The following is a 12,609-nucleotide window of genomic DNA, read 5'->3' as shown; positions in this document are numbered from 1 at the left end:
AAAAAAATTCATATCAGATTTCATAAACGATATTTTTTTATAATAAAATATAACAATATACGAATAAACAGAAAATATACAACAATTTTTACTAATTATTTTTCGTCTTAAAAAGGTCATTTATATTAGAATTTATTGTAGGCATTTTAAAATCAAAATTTGTGTGGAGAAATCTTCACGCGGTGTATTGAGTTTTAATTGTAAACTTATAAATTATACTTAACGTGTAGACCTCGGTATAATTATAATAATAAACGACGACGCGATACCTTCATACCTATTTAGCTGGTATACTCCTCGATCATCCCAATAGAATTATTATGGTCATTATAATCACGCGCTAAATAATATATTCAATTTAATACACACAGCCTTTTATATAACATAATATACATCGTCACTGCTGCTGCAATATATATAAGCGTGTTATTTTCGTACGTTTAAATATATATATATATATTATGTATAATGTGTATTATTAATATAATAATGCGAACGAACGGTGAATATAAAAATCAAATTTTATTTGACACTTTTGACGTGCGCTAGTCGTCCGAGCGTAAAAAGAAAAAAAATTGTAAAACTTGTCCGGCGTGCGTATAAATCTTACAGTTTTATTCATTCGGGTCCTTTATCGCCTATATATACATATTGCGTATCACCCCGCCAACACGCTTTCTCCGTTCATCCCTACCAAATAATGTATTATAAATATACGTAGGTACACACACACACACACACACACACACACACGAATTATATACACTTACTATAGTCCGTCCTACATCGTATTATACATAGGTACCACCCGAGTTGTGGATCATCTCGTATACCGTGCAAGTGCTGCACGTACGCATCACACACACATCACGCCACGCTCGTATATATAATAATATGTTTGAGTGCGTGTTAACCGTTAAACGATATTTCGTTTAATTTGTTTTTCCTCCGTGTATAAATTATTATAATATATATATATATATATATATATACGACATACGAATATAAGTCATTTAATTTCAACGGCGTAAGAAAAAAACACTTACATGAAGCGCGTAGGTTATATATATACCAAAACCAAAGCCTATATACAGGTATATATACTCGTAATGCGCTTTTACGTCAATATAATAATAAACGTCTGTAGCATGTATGGGCGACGACAATCCTGCACCGGATTCGTTAATATATTCAAAATGTATTCGGTGAGAATTTAAATATCATACATACAATTAGAGTCGCTTGTTTCGTCCCAAAGCCATATTATATACGATAGACATACTCGAGTATCACGACAATATTCTCCTATGTTGTATTATAATATATGCACTTACCTATAATGTGTGTGGCACGTTCCACAGAGAATATGTGATAAAGTTGGTTTTTTTGGAAATTATATTATACCTAGTATTTAACCTATTAAAGAGATCGTCGTAAAGTTGGGTGACACATGGGAAATCCTGGATAGTATAATATGAAGGCTAATTAACATATTATTATCTCGATAACGAAATGTTGGACCCATAGAGATGTTTGACGATAAAATCTATACACGCACGTATCGGGTAGGTACATATGCGCGGACGAGCAAATCTGTAGTACCTATGTATATAATATATACAAATGTATGTATATATGTAATATTTTATACGACTTTTATGTATTATCATCGACTGTGGGTTCATAAAAATATACGGATTTCTAGTTTTTATTTTAAATTAAAAAAAATAAATATTTTTGTATGATATTATTATAAGATATACCCACCGTAGTATCTATATGTCGTATATGTAAGTAAATGTCTAATATATGCATAAAGCTACGCGTATTATATATATATAGGACGTGTTTAACGATAAAAAGAAAAACGTTAACTATCGCGTCGAAAAATCTCGACACAAATAAATTATGACACTAGGACATAAATTAGATAGTCTTAAATATATTTTTAATCGAATGTCATTAGAACGCATAATATTATATTATAATCCGTAAATTATACATAGGTAGGTATATATTATTATACCTACCACGTGTTATAGGTACCAATATACGTATACCTATAGATTATGATGATGTTTGAAATTATTTAACGATAGTATTAAACTATTCAAGAGAAAAACACATTATATAATACCTACCATATTATATTGTATATAAATCCATTATTCCAAACTACATAGTTTCTGTAGGAAAACCGATAGCTACTAAGCTACCTATTATAGGTCTATATATACCAGTATATGGACTTTTCTGATAACGTAGAGCTGTATATTTAGACCATATTAATATGATAAAATGATTTATTATTTTTATCACAATTCACCAGACAACGGGGAGATAATATTCTACATATTGATTAGTCCGATAGTACCTATAGTATACTAGGAGTTTAATATTGTATAAATATAATAAATTTTTTTTTTTTTTATCAAGAATAAAGGCTTCGACAGCGGAGGTCATTAGCCTGCAAAGGCTTACATTGATAAGGTGAAAGAAATTAGGTACCTTAGAAATATTTATACATAATTATATACATCATAAGACAATTGTCTATCTTAAGATAGAAGAAAAAACAAAAAAAAAAAAAAAAACAGGAGTATTTAAAGATTGTTTATAATCTGTTGGATTGTTTGATGGCATTAAAAAAGTTGAAGATTCCATCGATGTTGGTCTCCCCAAGCGCTTCTTCGATGTTGGAGGGGTGGTTTAAGATGATTCGTTCGTTGTTGTACTTGGCACAGTGGAGTGTGAGATGTTCGATTGTCAGTGGTAGGTCACATTGATGGCAGGTAAAAAGGCATGGTCGAAAAGGAAAGAATGGGTGGGATGTGTATGGCCAATTCTAGCTCTAGTTGTGACAATATCTACTTTACGGTCTGTCTTGTTGAGGGAAAAGATAAAATGATATGACCATTTTCTTGATTATTATTTTATACAGAATTCAAAAGTCTATTTGTATGTATATTACTTATACCTCAGTGGGTGGTTAAGATATGCCCAAATATATCACAATATTAAAAATAACTTTTTTAATTCATATTTTCTTTCAATATAATACACCAATAAAACTAATGGCCTTTGTTGTCGATGTTATTTTAAAGATCAATAAAAAAAAAAATACACCAATAAGTAAAATTGTTTTTATTATATTATACAGTTTAGTTATTGAGCTCCACTCATATATGGGTACGTTCTCAGCTCGTCAAAAATAGGACATCTACATACAGTATATTATATACGAATATAATATATATACATATATACGAATATTATATAGAAAATATATACACCTAGTATATAAAGACAATATTTTGTGTCAAACCCATATTTGCAATGAAAATCAGGGTATAAGATCGACCTTTTACTTAGAAGTATTTTTGGCGTGTTATAGAATACTAAAAATGTAGGGATTATCCTTATGGCCTTATGACTATACATACCTATATTATAAAGGTATAACGTATTACACATTTATTTTATTACTATATACATTACTGTATACATCAGCAATCGCGTTGTTTAATTATAATTATGTACACTATTATACGTCTATATACAGCAATATGGTATTTAAAATAATATTATAATGGATAACGCGTATATAGGGATTTCTAGCGATCTACCTATGACTCTTATACCTATCACATATATAATATTTTACATAAACGTATATGGTAGTTATAAGCGCCTCGCACCATTATAGTTCTATATATACCTATATATATTGTTGTGTATGTATAAGTGTGTGAGTATAATATAATATTTATATATTTATACGCAAGTACTTAAGTTAAACGCCGCACTTAAAAAGGGATATCTGGCCGTCGTATATAATAAATCAGCCTCCGGGCCCGTTATAGCTGGGGTCAGCTAATTATTGTCGTACATCGAAAGTGAAATCATAAAAATACGGCGGACAGGAGTACGTGAGAACGTTATGGGCCCATAAAGTGCGTAATGGCATTACGCATAAAAACATTTATATATATATATATACATTATACATACATACAATCGTGTGTAAAATGTTTATACGCGTGTATTGTAGTATATACTACACCCGTGGCATAATATATAGGGTAATATAGACGCGACGACGGGCGATTTGTTTTGCGAACGGAGATTTTTTCTTTTTGCTAAGAATTTTTTTCACCCTTTTTTTCGATCAACTCGACCGTTTGTTTCCCGTTTCTACGCGACTCCCTAATTCCTCCAAACACAGCAATAATTAGTGATACCTATAATGTTTACAAATGAGTATAGCATTATATAGATACTTTCTATACATTATACAGCCATATTATGTATAAAATAGGTACAGCCCCACAGGTGTAATATACACGTATTTTATTCAATTAAAAATAATTATAGCGCTGTTGCGGTTAAATATTATACAATATATTATATTACCTATGTATAATACAGTATAGTAAAGATTCTTTATAATTTTCTTAATTTATAACATGCATAATGCATATTATAAATGTTCATTATTATCGTCCCAAGTCTCCAAAAACTTTGGTCTTTACGACTTTAGTCGGTGCATGGTTTAAGAAGTTTAAATTGGTACTATAATTCTCGACCAGAGCCGATAATATATATGTATTGTATATTAACAACAGAGAGTCGCGCAGGACTGTAAGATTAACAATGATGGGACCAGGAAAGAGGCGGTGTAACAAACATGGCGATGATGATGGTGTCACCCGTATAATGATCTCAGTCACTCGATCGACGGGGTTTCCATAATATCGTTTTCTCTCCGCAGTACTCCTCGCAGCAACATGTGTCGACGACACGATGGCCTAAAGGTATCGGCACCACTATAATAATATAGTGAATGTCTGTATGCATGTGGCAGTATAAACGGGTGATAACAATAATTTTTAATTTTATCTTGAAACTCGATATACCAAATTCATATAAGTCGATAATCGACTAATCAATACCTAGTAATGTAATAAAAAAATATATAAATTTATCCTAGTTTCTGTTGAAATAATAAAAAAAAAAAAAACTTATCCATATAGGTACCTACGTAATATTAGGAATGCGAGTATTATAGAATACTATATAAAATAAATACACCTTATTTAAATCATATTTGTTATAAATCGTTTAGTATAGTATAAACTAAATAAATATCCAGAGCGATAAAAAAAAAAAATCAATTTTACCAATTCACGTATATTAACAAGCCAACGAATACACTTGTCGTGTAAAGTGACTAAAAGGGTCTTGAATCAGGAACTAAACATTACCTATATATATAAGCCAATGTACAATATACGAGCATAAGCTTAACGCGGACTGGCAGACTTCGTAGATATAACCACTCGTAAATACTAAATATCCAAACATACATATAAGTTATTGAAAAAAAACCGAATTTCGACAACCATCGCGGAATATTATAATAAACTTAGTATAATTCATTACATATGCGCTTCACCTGCAGTGGTATAATGATACGCATTGTGTATTGGGGATGTGAATTAACAAAACGCGTTCTGGTGGAAACAATTTATACCTTCCATTACGGGATATCTAGATATAGTTTTATATTGGTTATTTTACTTTTTCTAATAAATTGATTTCGTTATTGAAACTTTATACGCTGATATAGCAAACTGTATATAGTATATACGTTGGTGAGTACAATTTCTACTAATATTTTCAAATACACTTTAAGAAAGGAAAACGTAGATACGAAATGTCGGGAAAATACAAACTGATAATATAGTATCCCGACTCCGAAAGTAGGATAAATCACGGGGAATTCGCTTAATCATCAATACGAGAGTTATCAACAGCACTCGCGGTGTTAATTTGTTTTGCCAATAGAGGAATACCTATATTATTAATTATGTACTGCGATTAAGTACGTGTCTTTGGTTGTTTTCCGTCTCGCGAAGATTCCTAACCCTCTAAATTAATGCGAATGCGCGTCGCGTTTAACACGCTTATACCTATATATTGTGAATGAACATGTAAATTGTAATAGAGTTAGAGTTAGATGTATAGGTGTGTACGTTGTACGTACCTGACTGTATCTTTACCTATACGGTTATGCCTATATAATATAATATGTATAATGTATATGTATTGTACAACATGTACCTATATAATATACTGAAACCAGTATGCCGCGCGATTTATACATCTCCGTATATTTGCAGGGTATTTTTACACATATTTAATTTTAAAGTTTGCCTTATGAAAAAAATGCACAGCAGCATCGCAATATGTTTCCAGATCTGCATCGGCCCAAATATGCTGCCGTACAAATGTATTTATGTGGATATAATATATCCTATGCGTACTTATATTATGTATAATAACAGAAATACTGAACAATTCTATCAAGTTCGTGCTTTATTTTATGACCAATATTCTATATGAATGATTTTTTTTTTTGTTAATCATGTCCCTTTTTATTCATTTGGAAAAGATTGACACGAAATATCGATAATTCATTTACTCATAGATGACTACATAAAATTATTAATTATCCATTCTCTCACTTATACTCGTATTTAAATTTTCAATTTGCGTGCGCGCATTCCCGAAAATTTAGGTATAGATATATTTAAGAGCATTTGAATATTATATAGTAGATATATAGGTATTCGAATTTCGTCGAAATGAAGTTTGGTGCATTATCTTAACGGCAATAGATTTTAGAGCTGTAAACTGCTTTATAAATCAATAGTATAGGTAATGACGTAAATATGGCAAAAATCTTTAAGACTTCTTATATATTACATATTATACATATATAACTAATACGCTGCATAGGGCCAGTTATTATAATCTATATTTTATATTTATATTATTGTGTTATATTACATGTAACATGTATAGAAATTACAACTGCTTATAGTGAACGTAATTTTTACTCTTCTATAAAAAGGTATAGGTATATAAGACAAAAATGTTACAAAACTCCCTACACATAATTATACTTAGGTACCTATAGATATCAATTTCTATTTATTTATTTTTTTAATAGAATTTAACAGAATTTACGAGCCACGTATAGCACTTATAAAGATAAAATAAGAAATGGTGCGAAGATAACACTGCGACAAAAATAAAAATATATACTCCAATAACAACATGTGTATTATGTAGTGTGTTTAATATATTATATTATATTATATTATACCTATATGGTAGATAATATTATATTATATACCCACGGGCACCCGGCACATGCTTTTCATAATCTTATCTTTATATGTTATCATGGAATAAAATAAAATGTTAGGGTATAATATGTATATTATAGAAAATAGTTTATAGACTAAAATAAAAAATAAATACATTTTGATAAATTATCATTTTGTTTTAACTTATAAACTTATACCTACATATATGATATAGGTAATACCTATGTTAATTAGTATTGCAATTTTTATAATAAAATTATATATATATATTATTATAATTTTTATTTCTAGGAAAAAATTTGTAAAATCAATAATACAAAATTTGAAATGTAGTTTTAATAGGTATTTATAATACGTCAGTACCTATAATAGTATATTTTATTATATTATTAGGTATAGTTATTTTTGCACATAAATCATTGCACGGTTATTTTTACTTTTTTCTTCTTTTAATAATTCAATTTGTAAAACCAGTTATCTAAATCATAAATATATTTATAAAACCGAGGGAGTATGTACCTCTGCTGTGGGTATATATGTAGATTTTCAATTGTAGCTAGGACGTATGTGTACATACTACTTATCATCATTCAGTTGGTCAGCGCGCGTAGTAATATTATTTTGTAACACTGAGACGTAAGTAATTAAATAGGAACCATCTTATAGGTTTTTTAGATTTAGTTAATATTTTTTTAATAATATCTCAAATCTAAAAAGGTGGGTAAGTGTATGTCGCTCTGCTGTACAGTGGGTTACAAGAGGGTCACTGTAATGGATGGTGTTAAATTTGAATTCAATGATATAATATTATCATTGTATAAGAAAAACGATTCTGAGCGAAAACGGTCAGTCAGCCTATGATATTACCAAGTATATATGATGATATTATTGTGAATAGAGTAATTTATATATAACCTATTTATGTGGAGCATTGTTTTAAATTTTCAATCCTTAGCTATAAAAGTTGAACCATTTATAAATTTTTAATTATAATTTAATTATTACATTTTAAATTTGATACATTTTGTCAAAATTTGAACTTTAAATGCTTATAAAAAATATTGTGCCTATGTATTTTTAATATTTTTCAACTGCTATTGCAACAATATATCAAGAGTCTTGCATTACATTTTCACGCTTTTTTACCCAACAAATAAAATTTTATTGATAATTATAGAAAAAAAAACTAAAAAAATTGAAAACTAACAATTTCCGTAAACAGCTCAAAGCCTCAAAAAGAGTCAAATTATTTTCGAAATTTTATCGTGTATAGAAAATGCTAATATAAACATTCGGTGGAATTTTCAAGTATCTACAGCCATACGTTTTTTAATTACAACAAAATAAGAAAATCGTTACATAAGAAATCGAGTGAATATCAAATGTTGTAAAAATATGAATTTCAAACGCTCATAAAAATTTAATTTGACTTTCTTGTAGACATTTTTTTTTTGATAAAAGTAGACAAACTTATGGATAATCTTGTTTTACATTTTCAAATCTTAGAATTTAAAAAAAAAAAATTTTAATGAATTCTCAACTCAAAATAATTTGCTAATTTTCGTGATTTTTCTGTATTTTGTACCAACTAGATTCACTTTCCTATCAGAAAAGATACTGTTGAAAAAAATTTAAGCATTTTTACTGTCCTAAAAGGTGATGACAGACACAAAAATAAAAAAAAACACATCATTGTAAAATCAACACATTCATTGTTTCACTCAGAATCTAAAATTTACCAAGTAGGTAACCGATCTGCTGTACGGGTATTCCTTTTTAAATTACAACAAAATTGATTTTGTCAAAAACTGGTATTGAGTAAATATTTAATTCCTTTTTTTCCCTATTACCTATATTAAGAAAAGTACCTATAAAGGCACTGATAATTTTTACTTTGGAACCCTAAAGTACCAACAATATTCACTTTCCTATAATAAGTACCTACCTATATAGGTACCTGCAGCAGAAAAGATTTAAGATATTGAAATTGAATCATTTGTTCTATTTTCAATTTTGTATAAGCACTTTAAAAGTGTCTTTAGATACACAAAAAAAAACCACATCATTGTAAAATCAATAGCTTCATTCATCCTTCCACTCGGGATCTAAAATTGTGCTATACCTAATTAGTAATTATATTTTTTATTGTATAGGTATTAATGTTTATAAGTTATTGATTTGTGTGACAACGATATAATATATACCTATTTCTATACACGCACATATCTCATATAGGTGCAATACATATCATGTTAATATTTACAGGTAAAACATATTTCACTCAAACAGGTGTTGTTTCTTGATATTGTAGTAATATAATATATACCTATCTATGTAAACAAGACGACTGTGGCTTACGCCGAACCATTAAACTTGTACATACTCGTGTATATCTTAATTCACAGGCCACAAATAGCAAAACGATTTAATGTGTGCTTTAGTGCTCGTTATATAGCATCGTTAAAACGACATTAAATTAGTTCATAAAATTTTTTTCCACTGTTTTCCACAGACAATATAACTTGTGTATACGCGAATTTTTACACCACCTACATTTATAATAATAACACTAACTATATAGTCCGTATTATTTGTTTAAATACTATGATATTATACATATTATATAGTACACATTCTTATATGTATTATATTCCCTCTGCGGGGGTCGATGCAAATACCAAAAAAATTATTATAATAATAATAGTAATAATAACATCGCCGTGAAATTTTTTTCTTGCCTCGTCGTGAACGTAATTCACTTAGAACTCTTGCGCAGGCCTGTGGGAATATTCAAATTATAATTTTGTATATTATTATGTATAGAAGTGGTCAAATATGAAGTATATAATATATGTTAAGTATATATTTATATGTTTCGACCAGCCGCATTATGGTTTTCGCCTGTGACGGCATAACGTGGTGGAACATTATATATTATATTGTATACAAACATTGGGGTACACCGTTGTCATCTATCGACGGGACGGAAAAAGTATGAAAAAAATTACAGAAAAAAAAATCTAGGTCAACCATTTCGTCGTTGTTGTCGTATGTCGCGGTAACCCGGTACGCACACAGTACAATATAATATACGTAATTTAGCCAAGGGCATAAAGACTGAAACAAATTGACGGGGCTGAGCAAAAAATATATAAGTAAATAATATTGTCGACCCACATTTTCTCGAAAATGACCCTTTTATAGTATGCGCACGCCGCGCCAGACACGCATATATTATTGTTATTATTTTATAACCCATGTATACACTTTACCTATAATATACCATGGTTGGTTTTTTTCTCGTATACTAAAATTCCTCCGTCGACACAATCCTTTTTGAAGCTGGGAGTGTAGTATATTATTATCATGTTTGCCGTCCGTCAGTATACTGTTCGGGTCCGACTATGTGCACATCACAGCCGAGTATGACGCGCAAGTCAGTTCATAAATTCGTCTCCGATCGGAAGTCACCACGAACTCGAAGTTCAGGTATGTAAATATAAGCGCTTTTTAAAAGTTAACAATTTAATATTTTTTTTAATAGAATAAATTATTATGCACAAATTCACATATTATTAGGTATACGTTATATACCTACACGATGTTGGTTTATTCTTTTTACGAGTCATCGTTTCATAAGGTTATAATATATTATATTTAGCGGTATATATTTTACGGTTATATAAGTGCAAAAATATAATATTTTCGTTGCATTATCATTTTCAAAATGATCACGCATATATTTGAAATTAATTTCGAAATATTGTATTCATATGAACACGATTTGAAACTTTAAATTTAACAGCGCTGAATCACAAGTTTGGTATAGGGTACGTCACACGGGATCAATCATGGTCTATGAGACAATAATGCCGAAAGTTAGTTATAAATTTACTTCATATCAAACTCAGTCATAATAATATTGTATTTCTCATTGGTTTTTACGATATTTTTCTTGTTTCATGAAATATATTATTAATAACCCTTAAAATGGTAATATTTTATATAATACCTATTATTATTGATATCTTTAGGTAGGTACACCTATTTTAGATTTTAAATAATATTATAAAATATGTATTTATATAATGATTTTACAATGATATGTGTTCTTTATTTTAACATAAATATGTTTTTGGGCTGGGTACAGATATTTTATTTTTCTAACCGATTTCTTCTAATACTTTGTTTATTACCGTAGAAACGAATAAAATGTAAAAATGATCTAATTCCCACTAGGTATATGTGTACACAATTTATGGTTACTTATTAATACATCGCATAATTATTATGGTTGATAAAATTTATGAAACGGTGAAGTGTAAATTATCGAGTAGCATGCTACTCGTCACCAGACTTAAGGATTTTTAAAAAAATTGTTTGTGTCTGTATACACGATAAGTAGTTGAAATAATGCTTTAATTTACAACGTAAGCAACTTTTCTGGCGGGAAAGATAATGTAGTTGGTGCATTCGATAAGTAAAAATTTTAAATTCCTAGTAATTTTTTTAAGTGCCGGGATAAACAAAAAATAAATAAGGAAAAACGGGAATTTATACGCAATTAAGGTTTTGAAATAAATCGATTTTTGTTTATGTTGAATGTAGTTTTTTCACGTGTGTGAAATTGCCCCCCCCCCCCCCCCCATATCGGGCAAATGGATCCGGACCGATTGTAAGTTAAAGATATTCATTTGTAAGTATTTGTAAGTTGGTTCTCAGAGTTTGTAAGTTAAGCCCCTACCCTCTGGCGAATTTCATTTTTAATTAAGAAAATCTTTTTAATAAAAAAATGTATATTTGATAAGTTAATTTTTTTTAGTCATTCTTTAATATTTTAAAGTATCAATTTATTATTAATTATAAGTATACATTAAAAAATCTATTTAATTTAGTTTATTAAATTTAGTATTTCTTAATTCCGTCGCAATAAGCTTTTAAAATAGGTTTTATAAATCTACGTTCAATCAATGGTAGTTAAAAATTCTATACTTGACAAAAAAATCTATTCATTAAGAAAATCTTTTTAATAAAAAAATGTATATTTGATAAGTCGAATAAAAAATGTATATTTGTTAAAAAAAACTATTCATAAAAAAATGAACATAATTATTTTTAAATATTATTAACAGCTTAGTTTAATTAATTTTTTTGACATATTATAGTTTCATTAATTAATTGTTTTGATTTATGTTATTCGACAATTTTTTTTGATATTATGTAGATAAAAATTAGTTTTCCCGTGGTAGTGGATGGTACTACAATCGAAAAACCAGTTTTTCTGGAGAATGGGTGAAGTATCATATAATTATAATGAAGTTATCACTTAGAACGGATTTTGAGAAATACACCAACGGGTAAGGGTTTGACTTACAAATTCTAAAAACTACAAATACTTACAAATGAATATCTTTAACTTACAATTGGTCTGGAT

At 28.8% G+C, this 12,609-nt stretch overlaps 1 protein-coding gene across 3 annotated transcripts in view; it reads left to right on the top strand.

Moving 5' to 3' along the window:
• LOC132938656 (homeotic protein ultrabithorax-like) overlaps window positions 1–12,609 on the top strand; it is a 125,775-nt gene that overhangs the window by 66,382 nt on the left and 46,784 nt on the right. The window contains exon 1 of one of the 3 annotated variants that reach the window (XM_061005614.1): window positions 10,572–10,664. The exons of the other annotated variants lie outside the window; for them this stretch is intronic. The gene's annotated coding sequence lies outside the window, so the exon portion shown is untranslated. Of the gene's footprint in view, window positions 1–10,571; window positions 10,665–12,609 lie in introns of those variants that run through there. 3 annotated transcript variants of the gene reach the window in all.

The sequence above is a fragment of the Metopolophium dirhodum genome, chromosome 2, assembly GCF_019925205.1.
Source record: "Metopolophium dirhodum isolate CAU chromosome 2, ASM1992520v1, whole genome shotgun sequence".
Lineage (NCBI taxonomy): Eukaryota > Metazoa > Arthropoda > Insecta > Hemiptera > Aphididae > Metopolophium > Metopolophium dirhodum.
Note: the sequence above shows the minus strand (reverse complement) of the source record. Positions and strands in the feature narration are given on the sequence as shown.